The 22525-nt window shown below is 39.0% G+C and overlaps 1 non-coding gene and 1 pseudogene across 2 annotated transcripts; one reads left to right on the top strand and one right to left on the bottom strand.

Annotated features, from left to right (window-relative positions):
* LOC143854302 (ATP-dependent 6-phosphofructokinase 5, chloroplastic-like) lies at positions 1–21737 on the top strand (annotated as a pseudogene). The gene is made up of 14 exons (XR_013237480.1): positions 1–209; positions 651–1000; positions 1306–1390; positions 3297–3370; positions 4130–4241; positions 6128–6222; positions 6315–6416; positions 6534–6608; positions 7022–7162; positions 7347–7463; positions 7540–7644; positions 9759–9839; positions 14755–14883; positions 21129–21737. The product of XR_013237480.1 is annotated as an ATP-dependent 6-phosphofructokinase 5, chloroplastic-like (transcript).
* A 181-nt stretch (positions 21738–21918) lies between these two features.
* On the bottom strand, positions 21919–22055 carry LOC143855296 (small nucleolar RNA snoR136). The gene has a single exon (XR_013237795.1). It is a non-coding gene; the product is annotated as a small nucleolar RNA snoR136 (small nucleolar RNA).
* Positions 22056–22525: the final 470 nt, after the last annotated feature.

Raw genomic sequence — 22525 nt, 5'->3', positions numbered from 1 at the left:
TTACAACTCCCAAAGAAAAAGGGCGCCTAAATTCGATTACTAAGAAAAGGCAAAAGGTCAATGCCCAATGCTGGCTGGCGAAAAATCCCACGTCAAAAGAAGAATGAGAAAACTTAGCTTCAACTTCTCTTCTTCTTCTTCTTCTTCACCATAGGGTTTCTTTAGTTTGGATTTCGGATTAGTAGGAAAAAAAAAGAATTTTTTGGAAGGTTAGTTGATCCGATGATGAATTAGGGTTTAGAATCGAAATTATGTCTATTAAGTGATTTGATTTGATCCTTATCTAAGGTCGTTTTGTTTTGGATCCTGAAATTTTCTTTAGTTTGGATTTCGGATTGGTAGAAAAAGGAATTTCTTTGGAAGTTTAGTTTATCCGATGATGAATTAGGGTTTGGAGTCGAAATTATGTTCTGTTATGGTGTTTTGTTTTGATTTAACGTATTGTGGTTGATCTTGCGCTATAGTAGACTCGGAGATGTTTTAGCTATAGAACTTGTGGAATCACTTTCGAAACAAGGCTAAATTCTGTATTTTTTGTTTGATTTTCGTCTCATCTCAATTCATGATATTTCCATCATTAGATGTAAGGTTTATTTAGGCGTTTATTTTTGCTGGTATTTGAAAGTGTTGATTTTTTTTTTCAATGACAGGATTCTTGCTGATTGATTTACCTCATTGACTATATAGTCATTTGAGGAATGGCTTTTGTTTCTTCTATCAACCGTGTTGGTTTCAAATGTCTTGGGCAGCATACTTTGCATTCAAATGAAGATCTCTCTCTGTTTGGTCTGAATTGTCCAAGATTCAGAAAATCTGCGAGGTACATGAAAAAGAGATCTATCAATGTGAGAGCTGCTGTTGTGAAGCAAAAGATAGATTTTACGGACCCAAACTGGAAGAAGCATTATCAGGAGGATTTTGAAGATAGGTTCAATTTGCCACATTTAAGGGATGCCCTTGACATTAAGCCAATGCCAACCACATTCCCTCTCAAAAAAAAGTGACTTTGCCTTGTTTTGTGTGCATAATCTTCATTTATTGCTCTAATGGAATGATTCTGTTAACTTTAGTGTACATCTATAATTATCGTGTTAGTTTTGACTTTTGAAATGCCCAGTTGTTTTCGTTTTCTATTTCAGTTGGAGTAGAATTCTTGCTTTTCTCATTCTGTACTAGCCGATGCTATTGTTCTGCATCATTACCTCTGTTTAAACTGCTTTCTTCATGAAATAATATCTGGGTTTAGCTTATCTCATTTGCTTGTTTTAGTTTTATAATAATGTCTACTGAGTTTGGCTTTGACAGGGGTCCTCAAGTAGTGGATGGTATCTGTGATCTAGAGGAAAGGCCAAATGGCTATGTAAATGAGGACGATAGGGCACTCCTATAGGTCTGTTGTTATATCTTCCTAAGAATTGCTCTGTAATGCATCTCATACTTTATGGTCCAGCTTAGCACTTGAGCACAATCTGCTTTCACTCATCACCTACAGATTTGTGTTTAATCTTAAATCACAAAGTTGAGTTCTTACAATAGTGTTTATTTTGTTGCTGCTTTATAATTCTTCAAGTTATTATCACTGGCTTTATGTGGCTGACAAAATAAAAGAGATTTTGGGTGTGACATTAAATAAGGAGCCATGGAGTTTTTGTAGATTAAAGAGAAGCACAGAAGTCTCCTTCAAACTATAGCTTGCAAAATAGAAAGCACAAATATCATATAAATATAAAATATCAGAGTATCAGTTATGCAATGGCATAAAGTGAAGATCTTGATACCTTGTGCTGGTAAACATCCCCAGGCTCAGTGCCAAAATTATCATATCAAAGTTGCATAAGGGAGCATGCCTGTCATCCCATTATCTATCACTGTAGTCGTTCTCAGGGTGCTTTTCACTGTTTCTACCCTGACCCATGTCTTCGTCATCCATACTCTGCTTTTCTGAATTATTCATATACATTTAGTATCAGACTGATTCCTATAAAATATTGTCAAAAAACTCCAAATTGGTCTATGACTGATTCCTATATCTTATTGAAGTCGCAGTATATTGAAATATGGAAGATTGGCCTGTTCTGCTAACTACATATAAATTTCTTGTTAATAGAAGGAAGGTTCCATGCTGAAGATGGTTAGGAGTTAGGATCTGTCCCGGGAACACCAATATGTAAACAACTAAATGTGCTTTCTAATCCATGTCAATTGGGTCGAGCTGCTTTCGAATTCTCCATCTTTCGGCCAAGCATAATTTGTACTCTTTTTTTTTAATGGAATTATTTTGAACTCTTTAGCCCAAATAGTTACATAAGAAAATGAAATATGGAATATTAGCTGCCCAAGAGTGTAGAGAATGATGACACTCACGATTTTCATGTCACAGTGATGTTAAAAGCCAATTGGAAAATGTTTTTTGGCGTGATAGCGAGAATATGATAACAGACAACAAAGTATTATATTCTTCTCATGCACAACACATGAACAAGGTTTTAAATTTCGGTTTCAGATTGCGTTTCGCTCCTCACCGAAGCCGAAATTTCCAAATTTCGTTCGAAATTTGACGAAATAAAAAAAGCAATATTTTATCCACGCTAAAATTTTGGGCGAAATTTCAATAATTTCGTCTGAAATTTCTGTAATTTCACCCGAAATTTCAGTGAAATATTAAATGGTGAATAAAATATATATTTTAACGGGATTTTCCTCCGAAATTTCAGGAAAACGAAATTTCTACTGAAATTTTCAAAATTTCGTCGAAATAAAGTAACGTTTCGAGGTTACCCAATTCCAATTTCACTGTCGACCGAAACCCGAAATTTCGAATTTCTGTCGAAATTTAAAACCTTGCACATGAAACAACAGCTTTTCACTTCTTTATTAGATTAATGTTATGCTTTCAGGACAATTTCGATTTCAGGAAAACTTTAGTGTTCATGTAACCTTTTTTTCCTCTTACTTCACAATAAGTAATTGATATGTATTGCAACAGTTGAATAGGTTATGAAACAGCTTTGAGTTGAACGTGAGTATTTCCTTCCTGTTTGTTATGTAGATGCCAGTAAGCATATAAACAAATTCACATTACGATTTCAGGAAGACTTCAGTGTTCATGTAACTTTGTTTTTCCTCTTACTTCACAATAAGTAATTGATATGTATTGCAACAGTTGAATAGGTTATGAAACAGCTTTGAGTTGATCGTGAATATTTCCTTCCTGTTTGTTATGTAGATGCCAGTAAGCATATAAACAAATTGTCCTCTCCCGCCATATCAATTTATGAAATTATGATTCATACCAGGCAATAAAGTTTTCTTCACAAACTTCAGCTGGAGCGGAGTGCATTGACCCTGATTGCAGCTGGGTGGAGCAATGGTATTGTTCTTCATCTCTTGTTTCTTTCTTATCTTTTTATGTTGTAAAAATAACTTAAAGACATTGGTTTTTCGCTTCAATAGTGGTGTTTGCATTGCATTTAACTAATCGTCTGACACTTCCAGTCTTTTGTACCCTCATAATTAGTTTCTTGTGTATGTTAAGTATTAGGGGCTGTTTGGATACGCGGATTTTAGAATCTCGGATTTCCTCAAAATTGTGGTTGGGAGACGAGAGAAGAAGGAGACCAGTCGTCGTTTTCTGATTTCTCGCCCTTCTTTCCGTCAGCAAGATAGCAGGAGATCATCCCATGACCCATGTTTCCAGGTTTTGGATATCTTAGGAGTCAGGATGGGGGAGAGATTTCTAAAACCTGGATTTCTTACTTAAAATCCAAGATTCTAAAGAGAAGTGAAACGGTCTGTCTCCTTCTTCTCTAGTCTCCCAACTACGATTTTAAGGAAATCCAAGATTCTAAAATCCGCATATCCAAACGGCCCCTTAACTACTCACCAGAAGAAAAAAAAAAAACTACTTACAAGAAAAAATATTGACTTGCCTTGCATGTTTTTAGAAACATGGTTTGAGCCTCTAGCTCTATGGTCAAGGCTTTATTCTTCAACCTGGAGGTTGGAGGTTCAATCCCAGCTTACCTACCAAAAACAATGTATATTTTTTTCAGAGAACTACAAAACCATATCCTAGGTATGTTGTGAACTGTGATGTTGGCATTGATTAGTGATTGCCCTCTTATCCTAGGGTGCATCGTGCGGGACCCCGTAAGCAAATATACTTTAAACCTGAGGAAGTAAAAGCAGGCATTGTTACTTGCGGAGGACTCTGCCCTGGTCTTAATGATGTCATTAGACAGGTTGGTGGCCCTGTAGCTATTTATTATTATTTATTTCTTTTCTGCTATGTCCTGTTGTATATTTGATTATTTGTGTACTTATTTGAAATTCCAGACACCCACTGTGCACTGACTTGTTCTGAAGGAAAGTCCATGCGTTGCTCAAACTGCTTGATCCATCCAAAAGTTTCCTCAGCCTTATTTTTTTAATAGATCAGACGGGTTTTAGAGTAAATAATCTGTGAGAAATCTTTCCATATTTTTTCCATGGAAAATAGTGCAACCAAACATGCCCAAAAAAATCTGTTGAACTTTGTTCTTTGTTTAGTCAATCAATGCCTTAAGATGCATGAACTGAAACATGAATTTTACATCCTGGTACATATTTTGGAGATCAATGATAAAGAGAAATGTATTTCTTCTAGGCTGTCTGATTTGATCTTTCTCATTCTAAGTTGCTCATAGAACTACCGTTCAAAAAGAAAAAAGTTGCTCATAGAACCAAAGCTCATTACAAATCTGTGCCCAAGCATACAATGAACCAAATCATTATTCTATAAAGAACAATCTGCACCTGGGGCCTCATATTTGTCTATCATCTTGCCACCAGATATCATTTGCTGTAGATGCTGTGTCTACTTGGTTCATATGTTCATGTTGTTATAGCATGTGGCTTATTCTTGCTCAATGACATCCTAGAATCACCATAATCCTTTAGCATAGCCAACTATAGTCTCCATAGCTTTCTCCAAATTTTGCCATCCTTTAGGTAAAGTCTAGTGAGGCAGCATTGTTTAGATCATTGAATTAATCAACATAAATCGAAAATGAGCATCACATATATTTTCTGAAAATGATATTATGCATTTTCTTTACCAAATAAATCAAGTACATATTGTACCTTCTTTACCTGCTACTAGACAAATGTTTGTGTTTCTCTTTCATAAAGCTTTTTTTGCATGTTATTTACTTGATACACTGTTTTACGCTTACAAATGACTCATACTAGAAGCCAGTTCATTCTTTGTCAGGTTTTTTCACACTCAATTTCTTTTCTATTTTGCTCCTGTGTTTGTAACTGTTTTAAAAATTTGAGGGTGGAAGGTCGAGACGTTAGGGTTTTTATTAAGAGAGTCAAAGGAGAAAGTAGAAGGGGGTAGATGTTCAACGGTGGAGGGTCTAGGCACTAGGGTTTTTATTAAGAGAGGATGGATTGTGCTTTTACGAACACGTTTAAAGGGAAAATATACAAGATTCGCATTTTAAAAGAGTTGATGATGTATCGGATTCGCCTGAAAAAACAGGATTCGTGTGGGACACGGCTATGACAAGAATCCGGATGTGTCCCACACGAATCCATGTCCGATCGTGTGTGGAAAGATGTCGACGCGGATTTGGCATAGAGGGGCAAAGAATCTATGCAAGTCAGGTTTGTAAATGGTCAGTTAATTCCTAGTTTGCTGCTTCCACTGAAACAATTGTGTGTTTTAATTTCTTTTACACATTACTATTTTCAATGGCCAGCAATGAAGCCAACAAGGCGATGACTCCAGTAGGTCCATATCTAGGGGATATCTTTTTAACTTGGTGGATTGCATTTTCTAGTTTTCCTTCATTCAGTTTGTAAATGCATATTGTCTGGAAGGTAACTGGTTGTTTATGAGAATCTTTTAAATTAGAAAGTAATTGGTCGCTATGCATTTATTTGATCTTTTCAATAGCTTGTCTCTTGGAAAGCTAAAGATGAATTTACTTGTTCTATAATTTGTCACATGGAAGGTTATTTTGTAGTCTTGATAATTCATTAAATACTCTGGAATATATTATGCATGGATGGCTTCTTCCAAGATATGATGCACACTTAAGTAAGAACTTCCGTTTAACCTTAGTTTCACATGCTTATGCAGATAGTTTTTACACTTGAAATATATGGGGTCAAGAAGATTGTTGGAATCCCATTTGGTTACCGTGGATTTTTGAGAAGGGCTTGCCTGAAATACCGGTGATTAATCTCCTTGAATCCATAAGATGAGAGTTCCTCTGGTCCGGATCTATTCTTATTTTTAATTGTAAATTTACCATTTGACTTTGCAGCTTTCACGCCAAGTGGTTCAAAACATTAATCTTGCCGGTGGAAGTTTATTGGGAGTTTCTCGTGGGGGAGCTAGTACTAGTGACATTGTAGATAGCGTACAGGTATATTAAGTTAACTGGTTCTCAGGTTTAATGTGGTTTCACTAATGGTTGTTCCATTATCTCTTATTAGTTTGCATCAAGATTAAAAATCTACATTATGCTAACTGAGTATTTTAGGCCAGGGGAATCGATATGCTTTTTATATTGGGCGGGAATGGCACCCATGCAGGGGCCAATGCAATACACAATGAGGTACTTATATCTGCTTCTTAAACCATTAGCAAATAACACCATTGTATTTCATACTCTCATTTGTATACAGTCTTTATTTGAATATTTAAAAATCTTTTAAAGCAGCATTCATGGTTGTTGGAGGCAGCTGCCTAGATGCCTAAGAGTGACTTACCCAAGTGACCTAGGATATTTTTCTCCTAGTCCTAAGAGTGAATCACCCAAGTTATCTACGCCTTTACTACTTGGGCCTCATTTACCTCTCACTAAGTCGAGGTCATGATCTACTAATTGATGTTGCAACAAAACTCATACTTTCTCTTTCGACCATTCGGTCTGTTAGAGTGGAATTTTAGTACACCCTATAACATGATTACAAGTTCCATTTAAGAGATGGTTCAATTGCATGGCTGATGTAATGCTTTCACATGTAGTGCCACAGGAGAAGAATGAAAGTTTCTGTAGTATGTGTGCCGAAAACCATTGACAATGATATACTTCTGATGGATAAGACATTCGGTTTTGATACTGCTGTAGAAGAAGCTCAACGGGCAATCAATTCTGCATATATTGAGGTAATCAGCTTTCACTTATCTAACAGCTCTACATTAAAAAAAAAAAAAGAACTTATCTAACAGCTCTTGTGGAACTTGTGGATTATTTTCCGAAAAGAAAAGTGTAGGCGTCTCTCAGACATTTTTTTTATTGACTCTTGAATCTCACTTATATATTTAATGGATTTCTCTTCGCTGTATTCAGGCACGTAGTGCATATCATGGAATTGGACTCGTGAAGTTGATGGGAAGAAGTAGTGGTTTTATAGCCATGCATGCATCACTTTCTAGTGGACAGACTGGCATCTGTCTGATTCCTGAGATGTGTAGCTTTAATGATATGCTTTCTTTTTATTATGATTTTATTAGGGAATAATTTCTTGATAATTCAAATGAAGGTACCTTTTAGTTTAGAGGGATCATATGGTGTCTTACGGCATCTCGAGCATTTGATACAGACAAAAGGATCAGCTGTGGTTTGTGTGGCTGAAGGAGCAGGCCAAGTAAGTGAATTCTGTATGCGTGCATTTAAGACAGATTACTGGGAATCTTCCCTGGTTTTTCCTTGGTAGCTTGAAAATTATTTGTAGTATTTTTACCACTGAAATAAGTATTAGTCTTGCTTCCACTAACCTCTTCAGCAAAAATATAATGAACAAACTAGAATGCAACTAAATGATACTGATGTGCAGATAAGGACATTTTGGCACTCAAGTCTTCAAATATGAGAAGCTTTTGGCTGTCGTGAGATAAAAACCTCAGGTTCCCAATGGAGAAAGACAATTTGGAGAATTTATGGGAGCTGGGATCTTAGTTTGCAAACATGAGAATTTACAGTTTAGATTTTAGAGATAAAAGTTGGAACCAAGAAGAGATCTACGAAATTTATACAAGAAACTGGCTTGGGGGGCTGTGGGGAGCAAAAATAGTTAAGGTGAAATACTCAAAAGTTGCAAAAACTTCTGGAAACTGAGAGCATGACAGCAAGACTGAACAATGAAAGCTCAAGTAAATATGAGTTTATCACAATTCTGTTCTGGTGAAGGACCGAATCTAACTCAATGGGACTTTAGACTGGTCTTAAAAGTTAAATATTATCTGGTTTCGATTCAAATGGAAAATCTAACTCAATGGGACTTTAGACTGGTCTTAAAAGTTAAATTTTATCCGGTTCATTGATATCCTTCCCTGCTTGATTCTATAGTTGTTGAGAGCAGTGTTTAAAACCGCGGATGCGGCTGAAGAAAATCCTAGTCAACTCTGCACGACGCGGTCGAGTACTCGGTTTATGCGGGTGAGTACTCGGTCAATGCGGAAAGGTAAAAGGTAATTGACTCGGGGAGTCGACACGGGCGTGGGGGAGTTGTAAAACTATGGTTGTGAGACACTACCACAGCATTAGCTGGCAGATGAAGCTCAGTAGGGGCTTCCCTTAACTATCGAGGATGTGCTCAATGTTGTTGAGGGGCAGTTTACCACATTCCAGTATATTTTTAGGTCTGACAACGGTGATGTGGATGCCTTGGCACGTAATGGCATGGTTAGAGTCACTATAGAGATGTTTGGCCGAATCTCCCCCTTGAGGGTTACTTCTTGTTTCCTTATGTTGCTCAGTTTGGTTGTTGACCCTCTTATTCCCTTCTTTTACCAGTAAGATTATCATCCAAAAAAAAAGAGCTCTGAAGACATCTCATCATATATCAATTTCTAACTAACTTAGGGTATTTTATGAATCCGAACTCTCAGGTCCTCTACGCATGGCTGGGCATGAAGCATCTTCCATAGTTGATAATTGATCTGCATGTGAACGGGAAGCCTTTTATGCTGTCATTTTTTTCTTCATGCTGTCCTTATGTGTAAACTCAATATAGGTGTTCAGTGAAGCAATGATGGCCTGGAGAAATACTCAATGGGAAAATCAAATGAAAATCTGTCAATTCAGTGAAGCAATGATGGCCTGGAGAAATACTCAATGGGAAAATCAAATGAAAATCTGTCAATTCTTTAGGGACAAGTTTTGAATAACTAAAGTGGTCAATCAAGTTTTGAAAGTCTTAACAGGTTATGGAGGGGTAAATTTGGCATCCCAAGAGTTGCCATCTTTTTTAAACCTTTGGATGACTTAGAAATCAGGTTCATTTTAATCTGAAAGTAAACCCATGGTTCTCTCTGTGCTTTTCCATCTATATCAAGATCACTGATAACCATTATCCTTGAATCTCATAATTTATTTTTTTAGAATATGAATTTCTAGAAACATGGCCGGCGACTTTTTTAATGCGGGTCTAAAGGTTCATAAATATTTATGTGTGCCTCTCAGTGCTACATACATACTACTTCCAGAAATTTAGTTGCTACTTGCTAAGGATACGCTTACTATCTACATAGATGAGCTGCACAATTTACTTGGAGTCTTAACAAAGGTCTACTTATTTTCTGTTTCATGGTTTTATATCACATATTTCCACCAAGGAGCTTATGGTGTCATGTATGCATTTAATAGGAGCTATAGGAGTTTAAAATCTCAAATGGTTTCTTAATATTATAACTCAATTGCATTCACGGTAGATCGTTCAACAAAAATTGCATTCATAGTACTTCTGAATTTGATGTGCAGGATTTGCTTCAAAAGTCAAATGCAACAGATGCATCTGGGAATGTGGTATTTGGAGATATTGGTGTCCATATCCAACAGCAGGTTAGATTCTAGTGATTAACACTATACTCTGGTGTTCCTCAGATCTAATACGACCTTATTGATAATAAAGTCAAATGCATAGGTAAAAATATAGCAATATGGGTTTCAAAATTGCATAAATGCCCACATTATTTTTTGATATTTTAATATGAGAAACATTTTTTAGAAGAACTGTTTTATTCAATTTCTCTTTTCTTGAGATCAAACAAAAGTCTCCAGAGTTGCACAACTGTCAAAACACCAGACGTTGATTCTGGTTGTTCTGTTTATGTTTAAGTTAGTACTCCAATAATAAGATGCCATCTAACCATTTCAAAATAATAATAATAATAATAATAAGATGCCATCTATTTTCGTAGTTTAAAATATGGCTCCAGCGTGCACAGCCATTTAGCCCCCAGAAATTCAAGCTGGTTGCTCTAGTATCTTAATCCATTCACAAGGAGGAGGCCCCCAGAAGTTCAATCTGGTTGCTCTAATATCTTAAGCCATTTACAAAAAGGAGGCATCTGTTTTCTTTGACGTGGACCCGCCCATAGTAGTTGAAATGCTTATTATATGTGGTGATTCATACTATTATGTGCAATTATCTTTTTTTCCCAGTAGACTCAGTAAATTTGCTGGCATGTTTTTATAGAATTAGAGAGACTCTAGAACCAGGTACTGATTAATATTTATTTAGCCTCCAGGGGTGAGTCCTGTGGCATCATTCTCTTAATGAATCCACGTTGACCAACAGTCCACCCTTTTGGTCTGTTACAGACATCAAGGGACTGTTAGGTCAGGTCTAATCCCACCTATCAGCCCTACCTACGCCTATACCATATACTGGTTAATCCAAACCTGCAACAGTCCTTTATAATTATACTCAGAGCTGCCTTAAACCTGAAAGTTTAGTCCTAATCCACAACCAGATCTACAACAGCCCACTCTGACCCATATTTGCCTTTCATTAGACCCTGCTTAACCTTTCTTTTTGAAAGATAATAAAACTTTTTTGCTAAAGAAAATGTGCAAGTACAAGACCTCCCAAAGAGGAACATAGCAGATACAAGACCAATAAACTAAACCCAATCCTATCTAGATACCCTACATCAAGCCTTCAGTTGAAATGGAGTTGACAGAGACCATTTCATTCTCTTCTGCCCCTTCTTTAGCTGTTTTATCCACTTGCTCATTAGTAGACCTCAACATATGCTGAAAGTTTGGATTTACTTTCAATCAGAGATCAATAATTTCATCAATAACCCCTGCTGGTTTCCATGGACTGTAACGACCACCCTTTTGTTTCCCTCATTAATGATTATGTTAGGCTTTTAAGGCCATTAGATCGTAACTTGAGGGTCTAGGTCATCGATCCACCGTAGATCTATCCTTGATCTTGAATTTAATCTTTTATTCTCCCTCAAAATTTGTTTTGATCAAATGATCTAATAACCAACGGTTCGTACTTATTGTAGTTAATGCTTTATATGATTAACTATTTTCCTTGAAAACTTTAAAAAAAAAAGAAAAGAAAAGAATGGAAAATCTGTAATGAAATAGTGCCTTAAGGAAAACAAAATCTTGTGGGCCCACTAGTAGCCTTCTTATTTCATATGTAATTATTCCAGCCCTAGTAGACTAGTAGGGAGTTAAATTAGGAATGTTAAATAGCCAAAATAAATGGGAATCTAATCAAAGACAGCCAGACAAAATTTAGAAAGAGGTAAATTTTGGCATTGGGCGTGATCTAAGAGGGACCACGATCCCCCCCAATTGAGATTAGCGTGCACAACTCAAAAAAATTGAGTCGTGCATACTCCCCAAAATTTAAGTGGGTCCCATTTTCTTTTATTGAAAGCTAGTTAGAGGGAAAATCTCAATTTAAGATTCATTGAAACGTGTAGAAATGCTAACCTTCCTTATGGGAAGAGATAAGAATGAGAAACAACCAAAATAATGCAACAAATAAAGGAGTACATGTTTGGAAAGCATGCACCTAACCCAAAACCTCTTAACGCTCACCCAGTTATGAGAAGGGAGGGAAAAGAATAGAAAAAAAAAAAAAAGAGAAGAAGAAGAAGAAAAAAAAAAAGAGGAAGGAAGGAAAAAGGCTTACACTTGGTTTTCTTAAACCTAAATCTTTGCCCAAGTAAGTACATCTATACCTTATCTAAGAATTGATCCTATGCTATGGTCTTTATAATGGTCCTTATAAGGAAAAAGGTGTTACTGTTATTTAATAAAATCATGGGATTCCACTTGTGTTAATATCTTGCTAATGCCATCAATGATTTTATTTAATAAAGCCATAAGGTTTCCGTTATAGTTAATTAAGGCTTGGAATCACAATTAATTTTGATTAATAAGAATTATTGATTTTCGAGTATGTAATAAATAGTTGGATGTACAGTTGATTTAGATTAATAAAACGCAAATTTATGATTTTTTATTTATTTATAAAACTATGGGTTTTAATTGTATTCAGTAAATACACGAGTTATAGTTGAAAATCATGAGTTTCACTCGTATAAGTTAACAGTTGAATTAATGGTTGATTTTTTTACTTAATAAAAATCATAAGGTTTTGCTTATACCATTATCACTCAAGGATTTACAATTTTTTTTAGTAGTGAAATCATGGGTTTCATGGTGATAATAATTATATGAGCCTTTCAGTTGTCTGTTTTTAAGACCATATGTCTCACAAATTTTCTTTTACAATTGATAGTATTAAATAAACCATAGGGCTCACTTGTATTAGTAAATGCTCAAATTTTATCCGTTGATGGCATATTTATGAATCTACCCTTGAGTCTAAATCTGGGCTGACATGTTACTTAATTATATGGGCGTGTGGATTTCTCGATCTACTAGATATGTATTCTAGGTATTATCCTCCTCAAATCTTTACAAACTTCATTGCATCAATTAAATACTTGAATAACAGTTGACCCTAATTAATAATAATCAAAGGTTTCTTTTTTTTTATTGATTTTATACTCCGATCAACAGTAGGGTGTATCTTTAATAGAAATCAAAAACTTCATCTGTGGACTAATAAGTAAATTCGCATATTAGATAACTTACAACTGCTGATCATATTTACATAGATGTAAGTATTTTTGTATGAAAGCTAAGACAGGAAGTGGCCATCTTTGTCGGAGATCTTAGTATATGTATTTCATCCTTGCCAGGTTATCAATCTTCCCACCTCCTCTAGGGGGCTCGTCAATTTCTTATCCACAAATCTAACTTGAAGGCAGGTGATAGTTAGACTTTGATTTGTAATTGTATTCAATATAACTTGTCATATGTAATGTAATTCTATATATGTAACTATGTCTCAATAATAATTGCTTAGATTATGATACTTGTTTATTTGAAATGCATTGCGTAATAAACTGTTCTAACCCTTGTGCAAAAGAATGCAGGAGAAGAAAAAGGCAAAGGTAATGGACCTCAAGACCCTCAATTGCATATCATACATGGGAGAGACTGAGGGGGAATTAAGGGTGTGGTGGTATCATCCTGGGACCTAAGGTCCAAAGGCCAGCGCGAGAAGCGTGTACCGCCTTTCGTTGGCAAAACCATCCAAAGGGATAGTATCCCCGAAACGGCTGGGCATTAAATGCGAGACCGAAATCCGAGTCCATAACGCCACTACCTTTGGACAGGGGTAGTGGGTAGTCGTGCGGCAAGGACACCGGCAAAAAGGAGAAAGTCAGAAAAGAACTGACAGAAAAGTAAACTGGGGAAAAGCCGGATGTACCTGGGGAAAGTGCTGTCTCATTTTACATATTCGATGCACACATAACATATCATTCATTATTGTTATTCGTTCCTGTTTATACTGATATAGATGGCGTAGTTTTATTCTCCAGTTATGTATTATTGCTTCTAGATGATTGCTAAGGATCTGAATTATTATTGCATGCCCTTTTATATTGTCCCTTTTACTCCGCTCGGTCTCTGGAGGACTCTGCTCTAACGTTGTTTTCTCCACCACAGGGGTTGAGGCATTAGATGACGGAGCATTTACAAACGAAGAAACCATGGGATAAGGGATCGTGTGATCGGAGAGTTCGCTTCATGGATTATGGCGCTATGACGTCTTGCGTCATTTTCTGTTTTTATTTTGTCGGGACTTTCTTTAGTTTGAACTTTAGTGATTAAAACTTTACTTTTCATTTGGAGTATGAGTATTGAAAGGACCTCGCTCGTAGCGACTTGACGGAATCGGGTCGTTACATGGACCCACTAACTTGTTAGTCGCCCAAGCAATGACATTTGCAGAGTCACCTTCAATGACTAAGAGACCACAAAAAGAGTTGGCATAAAATTCCAAACCCCAAAGAAGGGCTCTTGCTTCCGCCTTAATGTAGTTGCACACAACTATTGGCCCAGAAAGGGTTAATAAATAAGTCCATCCAAATTATGAAGGATGCCTCCAATATCCACCCGACCTGGTATGCCTTTAGAATTCCCATCAAAACTAAACTTGATCCATCCACTAGGGGGAGGGAGCCACTTTGGAATGGCTCATTTTCCAAACCTTTTTCCCAAATAATAGTACTCTAGTTTCTCATGATATCCCCCATAACCTATTCTCTTAGCCCTTGTGATTTCATAACAAAAACCTTATCCTTTCCCATATATGCCATAGCTTCCACAGATATGCCTTTCCCTTGACTGCCCTTCGTCAATTGGTATTAGAGTCACCATACCTAATGTCTTCCCTTTCCATCGTGCATCACATACAACATACACATCTTAGTTGGAATTTTGTTGGAATTTCCCTTGATTTGTTACTTTAGTCTAAAATGTTAATCTTGAAAGCTGTATTTCATACTATCCTCTAGTTGCTCACAAATTGTTATTGTTATTTAAGGTGGCTGCCATATTGATAATAAGCTTTCAATTTTTCTTGCAGATCAAAAAGCATTTCAGGGAGATAGATGTTCCTGCTGATGCCAAATACATTGATCCAACTTATATGATCCGAGCTTGTCGTGCTAACGCATCCAATGCCATCCTCTGCACTGTTCTTGGACAGAATGATGTAAGACTTCATTTATAGCCCCTCAACATGCTTTCCATATATCATCGCGATACTTTCTCCATAAAAAATAGAAAAAGGAAAAAAGAAAACAACATTTCATTACTGCTTTGTATTGATATTTTAATCAATTTTTAAATTTTGTTTTCTTACATTATAATATGGTCTTTGTTAGAAGGTGTATTGCATAGCCTAAGGGCATAGTGGTCTTTGTATGTTCTCTTTATATAAATACTAAAGTGAGGGGGAGTAAACAGAACTTCTTCCTTTTTCTTCTCATTCTCTTCTTTCACTCTAACATGGTATCAGAGCCCTAGGGGTTTTGTGCCCTAGGGACCTTGGAGAAGCCCCTCTTCTCCGTTCTCCTCCCGCCCCTCCACTCTCTACCTCCCGCCTCTCTCTCTCTCAAACCCTCGCCCCTCTCCCCTCTCCCACTCCCACTCTCTCTCAAACCCTCGCCCCTCTTCCCTGCCCCAACCCTCACCCCTCTCTTCCTCACGCCCCAACCCAACCCTACCTGTCCCTCGCCTTCACGCCCCCCCCCTCCCGCCCCTCTTGCCGTAAAACCCTCTGCCACACTCCACCACCCTTTCCCCTCCATTTCTTTCCCAAATAATCTCCCACCCAAATTTTCCCTTCGTAAACTTCTCATCTAACCTAACAACCCTAAGTTTCTTCCCCTCTTTCTCTCTATGGTCTAAATTTCTTCCTATCTCTTTTTCTTCTTCGTTCGCGGCTACGTTTATGCCCTAGAGGTTCTACTATGTCTTCTTTTTCTATTCAAGCTCGTCGGAGCCGCGACACACTCTCTCGCCACACATAGTGGTCCCTTTATGCCCTAGAGGCATTCTCATTTTCTCTTCTCCCTTGCTTTGACGTGGTGTGTTGTGTCTCTTTCATCTTCATCATTCTATGGAGCTTCCTACTATAGAAAATCCCTCTCTCGGGCAAACCCCTTCGACGGGCATCCCTCTCACACACACAGCCTCTTCTTCTTCTACCCCTATTTCCCCTTCATCGGGTGATGCCTCCTTCCTCCCGATGACCACGGTCAAGCTTGATGGTTCCAATTACATGAATTGGAAAGTGGCGGTGGAAGTTTATCTCATTGCCAAAAGGAAGGTCTACACCATACGTCGTGACCCTCCTACGGCTTTGGATCCCACTTATGAGCAGTGGGAAACGGATGATGCTCATCCGTAGTTTACTCTGGCAGAGTATGATCCCACAGATTTCAGGGACTATGATGCAGCTTCCGACTGCAAAGAGAATTTGGGATCATACTGCGGTTATGTTTTCAGGCGTCGGTAACCTCTCCCGTATTTGTGCCACATATTCTGAGTGGATGCATCTTCGGCGTGGTGACACCCCTCTTTCTACATACTATGGTCAGTTCGTCTCTCACTGTCAGCAGCTCGACATTTTTATGCCCTTGACGACAGACTTAGCCGTCGCCGCTCGGCAGCGGGATCAGCTTCGAGTTGTTCAGTTTCTCGAGACCTTGGGCCCCGAGTTTATATTTTTTCGCCAGCAGATTTATGGTTCTTGCACTATGCCTTCCCTCGAGGAGGTCTATCAGTGGGCACAACAGTGTCTAGGTGGAGCCTCTCTTACTCCTGCTGTTTTTTATGGTCATGCTACCGCGGCATATGCAATAGGAGATCGTCCTGCCCGTGATGGTGGGATGTTTGGCCGAGGCCGTGGCCGTGACTCTAGCCGTGGTGGACGTACCATGGGTACGGATTTCTCTCGTGGCAGGGGATATGGTGGCCGACCTTGTCTATATTGTACACATTGCCGGTGCGAGGGCCACCGTGATGAGACCTGTTATGTGCTACATCCTGAGCGTCGTCCCCCGCCGCCATCTCAGTTCGGGCGATCAGCGCACCTTTCTACTCTGGAAGACTCTGATCCTCGAGCATCTTCCTCCGGCTCCAACTCAGCTGTACCGTCTTTCACTCAGGCCGACTATGATGAGCTCCAGCGCCTACGCTTGGCCGCCCATCCTCCCAGTGCTGGCTTTGCACAACCAGGTAGCACTCCTGCCTCTCTTCTCAGTAGCGCGAGCTCCTGGATCATTGATTCGGGAGCCTCGAACCATGTGACAGGTACTCTATCATCACTCAGGTCTTTTCACCCTCTTTCCTCTCAGTCTATGACCCTCGCTGATGGTCGTACTACTCCCATTTCTGGTACAGGGAGTACCTCTCCCTACCCTGGTCTTATCCTCTTCTCTGTGCTTTGTGTTCCCCAGTCTCCCTTTAACTTACTTTCAGTCAGTCAGCTCACTAAATATCTTAACTGCTATGTCTCATTTTATCCATCTTATTGCTTATTACAGGATCTTGCGGCTGGGAGGACGATTGGTAAAGGACGTGAGGTACATGGGTTGTATCGTCTGGATGGAGGTCCCCCCCCCCCCCCCCCCGTACCATTTTACACAGTTCTGTCGACGCCTACCAGTGGCACTACCGCCTTGGTCATCCATGCATTGAGCGCTTACGGCGCACCTCTATAGTTTCTGTTCCTATTCAGTCTTTTCAGTGCGAGGCCTGTGAACTTGGAAAACACCACCATGTGTCTTTTCCCTCTAGGCTTGTTAGTCGGGCCTCGCACCCTTTTTGCTTTAGTGCACTCTGATGTATGGGGTCCCCTGAGAACTCCTTCTATTTTTGGATATAGATATTTTGTTGTTTTCATTGATGACTATTCTCGCATGACTTGGCTGTATTTGCTTCACGATCGTTCTGAGGTTTTCTCTGTTTTTCGTACTTTTCATTCTGAGGTTACAAATCAGTTTGATTGTGCCCTCAAATGCTTGCGCACAGATAATGCTAGAGAATATTTCTCCACTACCCATGGGTTCCAGGATTTTCTTTCCAGTCGGGGTATTCTCCACTAGTCTTCCTGTGCTCACACCTCTCAGCAGAATGGTGTGGCTGAAAGGAAGATGCGCTCTTTACTTCATGGGCTCGCTCTCCTTATTCAGATGCGAGTTCCCAATAGCTATTGGGGTGATGATGTTCTTACTGCATGCCACCTTGCCAACTGGCTTCCATCCTCGGTTCTTGGTGGCTCTTCCCCCTTTGATGTGTGATACCCTGGTCATGACCCCTTTCCTATCACCCCTAGGGTATTTGGGTGTGTGTGTTTTGTTCACCACCTTGGTCCTGGCTTTGATAAGCTGGACCCTCGGGCTGAACGATGCATCTTTCTTGGGTACTCCCGTACCCAGAAAGGTTATCACTGTTACAGTCCTCGCCTGCGTCGGTCCTTTGTGTCTGCTGATGTCACATTCTTCGAGTCTAAGTCCTACTTTGTATCTTCTCATGAGACTCCTTCCACAGTTCCTGACTCGGACCTTTCTCTTCCCCTCCCCGCCCTTCCGGCTTCTCTCCTCTCCCCTCCTGTATTAGTTCCTGAGACTATTTCTGTCTGTGATCCCTCATCTTCACTTTAGGCTCCTGAGGCTCCTCCTCCCGCTCCTCCGCAGACATATCCTCGTCGGCCGAGATCTACAGCTCATCATCCTCCACCTGCGCCATCGTCCTTGCAGCCGGAGATCACACCCCCCACATCTCAGGTACCTATTTCTCCTACTTCTACTTCAGATTCTCCCATTGCTGCTCGTACTCGTTCTCACAGTACTGCTCACCCTATTTCCTCTGTTATTTCATATGATTCTCTCACCCCGATGTTTCGGAGTTTTGTTTCCTCTTTGTCCTCTGTTTCTTTGCCACAGTCTTTACCAGCTGCACTTGATCATTCGAGATGGCGTGCGGCCATGGATCTTGAGATGGAGGCCCTCCAGGCCAATAAGACATGGGAGTTAGTTCCTCTTCCTCCAAGGGCTCGACCAGTTGGTTGTCGCTGGGTTTATGCCGTCAAACACTTACCTGACGGTATTATTGAGCGTCTTAAGGCGCGGTTGGTGGCAAAAGGCTATACTCAGACCTTTGGTGTTGATTATTTAGAGACTTTTTCGCCAGTCGCTAAGTTTCCGTCTGTTCGTGTTCTTCTATCTCTTGCAGTTACACATGACTGGCCTCTGCATCAGTTAGATGTGAAGAATGCCTTTTTACATGGTGAGCTTACTGAGGAGGTGTATATGGAGCAACCTCCTGGGTATGTTGCTCAGGGGGAGATGTCCTCCTCAGTATGTCGGTTGCGGAAGTCTATATACGGTCTCAAACAGTCTCCTAGAGCCTGGTTTGGACGATTTAGTGATGCTATCATGCACTATGGCATAAAGCAATGTGCAGTTGATCACTCCGTCTTCAGTTCTCATTCCACTACTGGTTGTCTGCTATTGATTGTATATGTCGATGACATCATCATTACAGGCAGTGATTCAGAGGGGATACGCAGGTTGAAAACCTTCTTGCAGAAAGAGTTTTCAACCAAAGATTTGGGTCGTCTCAGATACTTTCTTGGCATTGAGGTTGCATATTCTACTAGAGGTCTCTCCCTCTCACAGAGGAAATATGTACTAGATCTTCTTGAGGAGACAGGTCACCTTGGAGTGAAACCTGCGTCTGCTCCCATGGACCCAAATGGGAAACTCCTTCCAGAAGAAGGAGATTTATTAGATGACCCTGGCAGATATAGGAGGCTGATGGGTAAGCTCATATATCTTACAGTCACTCGTCCAGATATATCATTTGCTGTTGGCTCAGTCAGCCAGCATATGAGCTCACCCCGTACTTCTCACTGGGCAGCAGTGATTCAGATTCTTCTCTACTTGAAAGAAGCACCAGGGAAAGGACTCGTATTCAAGAAGCATGGTCATACTCGGGTAGAAGGCTTCTGTGATGCAGACTGGGCAGGATCTCCAGCAGATAGGAGATCCACCACTGGATATTGCACCTTTGTTGGTGGCAATCTAGTGTCGTGGAAAAGTAAGAAACAGGACATAGTCTCCAAGTCGAGTGCCGAATCAGAGTATCATGCTATGTCTCATACCAGCGGGGAGCTTATTTGGTTACGTTCTCTCCTTTCAGAGATTGGTTTCTCTTCATCTGCTCCATCTCAACTGTATTGTGACAATCAAGCTGCAATTCATATAGCTACCAATCCGGTCTTTCATGAGAGAACCAAGCATATATAGGTTGATTGCCACTTCATTCGCCAAAGGATACAAAGAGGCGAGATTCATGTTTCTTTCACGAGATCTGCTGATCAGTTAGCAGATGTGTTCACAAAGCCCTTAAGCTATACAAAATTGAGTGACATATGTAACAAGCTTGGAATGTACAATATATACATTCCAGCTTTAGGGGGAGTGTTAGAAGGTGTATTGCATAGCCTAAGGGCATAGTGGTCTTTGTATGTTCTCTTTATATAAATACTAAAGTGAGGGGGAGTAAACAGAACTTCTTCCTTTTTCTTCTCATTCTCTTCTTTCACTCTAACAGTCTTAACAAAAATATATTGAAAATTTTAATCGGGTAAGTAGATATAATATTCATTTCTATTCATGAAAACATGAGGTAAATGGTAATTGTAAAGTTGCGGTCGTGGTATGCGGAATAAACAGATAAAAGACATCTAGAAGTGTCTCCAAGAATCCTTAAGTATTGGAATCTGAGGTGTGTCCAGCCCGGATTCTTTGCCCATTTAAAAGAATCCGTGTAAAATGGCTCTGCAGTGTTAATCTTTCTGTAATGTTATTTGTATCTGTACTGATGGATTCATGGGATTTGCATTGATTAGATTGTTGCCATTCCTATATTTCAATTTCAAATCAAGTTAGTTGCTTTCCCTGCCTCAACTATTCAATAATTGTTTTCCTCGAAAAATGTTTTCCCAGGTTTGTTAATGCCTTTTTTAGGTAAAAATTATTTTAGCTAAAACTATTTCAGCAAAAAAAAAAAAAAAAACACACACACACACACAGACACACTTGTAAAGTTTTAACTTGGAGGGATTGAAAGTGTAGCTCAATGGTTGAGTCCTTGTATCTCAGCTCAGGTTCGATCCCAGCTCACCTACCCAAAAAAAATTGTTTTAACTGGGACAATTTTTCCCTAAAAATATGAATTGCAAAACCTTGGGAAAATCATTTTCCAAGAGAAAAAAGTTATCATGGCTGAAAACCTGCCCTTAACAGTCGGGCATGTAGACTTTGTTGGGCCCAGTTCTAAGTACATCTCATGGTTTTCTTTTTTACTTTTTTCATATTTGTGTTTTAACTTATTAAAATATTTGAACATGTTTCTATGACAATTCCATGATCTATTATTATTCAGGTTCACGGTGCCTTTGCGGGATACAGTGGCATTACAGTGGGCATATGCAACACCCACTATGTTTACCTTCTCATCCCTGAAGTCATAACTTCTCCGAGGTCTGTCGACCCCAACAGTCGTATGTGGCATCAATGCTTAACATCCACCGGACAACCCGATTTCCTCTGATTTCCCCCCTCAATACTTCATTAAATTTACTCTAGAGAAGCAATGGTGTGCTGAGGCTCAGTTTTTGCTAATTTAGGGGGGAGCTCTTTGTTTCAGCATTTCACAGCAGGCGACATTTGTTTTCCAATAAGGATCTGACAAAGTCCAGCAATTTTGTAGCCATGTGAGTAAGACAGATATTCCTTAGATTATTACAATTGCAATAAAATGTTGAACAGAAACTTGTTCTTGACACTTGATTAGACCAATGTGGTCATTAATGATGTCTTATAATTTACAATTCAAATTATTCTTCTTGATTTGGATCCTATTTTACATCGAAAAAATTAGTTTGATTCACTTGGCAGCATCTTCGGGGTAGGAGGTGTAATTTAGAGGTTTATATTGTGACATGCCCATAATGGGAGAACTGAAGAACACTACTGTATTTGACGTTTCTTCTCTGCTTTTCTTCATCCTCTCTACTTATTTCTCTGTTTATATCTAGTCGTAAACAATCACCTCTAACGTTACATAGAGATGGAAAGGTAAGTTAGAAGGTTGAAGGTGATTCCTATAAGGCTATTTTCTGGACCCAAGATATGATTGTTGGTCCTTAGAGATATATCACTTCCCATTTCAAAAATGTAGCTCCCCAACGTCCAAATGCAACATAAATTGCTACACTGGATAGCGAGGGGAACATTTAGCTAGCTTCATATAAATTTTCCTCCTTTTTTTAACACACGAAAACGGATATCTTGAACCAACCATATTCAATTTTGACACATGACTGATCTTCAATTTACAATAATATTCCTCTAAATTAACCAAAGTCATATCATTTCCCTCTAAATTGTGGAAAGGAAAAAATAATTCCCAAAGAAATTTTTTTCTTGGATGAGATTTTTGTTTTGTATGACGACAGATTTTGTTCCTTCATTCATTTTCTGGTGGAAAATCTTTTCTTAAAAAATTTCATTCTTTCCACCATTTAGAAAGAAATAACATGATTTTTGTTAATTTGGAGGGATATTATCATAAATTGAAGACCCTGCCGAGTAAAAGATGAATAGTGTTGGTTCAAGTTATCTGTTTTTGGTGTCAAAACAATATAAAATCTTAGCAATATTTTTCACTTTTCCAGAAAATTTCTGCAATCCAAACAGGTCCTAGTTTATTTATGCTTTGCTAAAAAAAATATTATTCAGCTTATTAATAAAAATGGAAAAGTGACAAGTACTCAAATA

The sequence above is a fragment of the Tasmannia lanceolata genome, unplaced genomic scaffold, assembly GCF_043159265.1.
Source record: "Tasmannia lanceolata isolate RefF3 unplaced genomic scaffold, GAP_Taslan_0.1 ptg000020l, whole genome shotgun sequence".
Classification (NCBI taxonomy): Eukaryota; Viridiplantae; Streptophyta; class Magnoliopsida; order Canellales; family Winteraceae; genus Tasmannia; species Tasmannia lanceolata.
The sequence above is the reverse complement of the archived record's forward strand: the minus strand, read 5'-3'. Positions and strand labels throughout refer to the sequence as shown.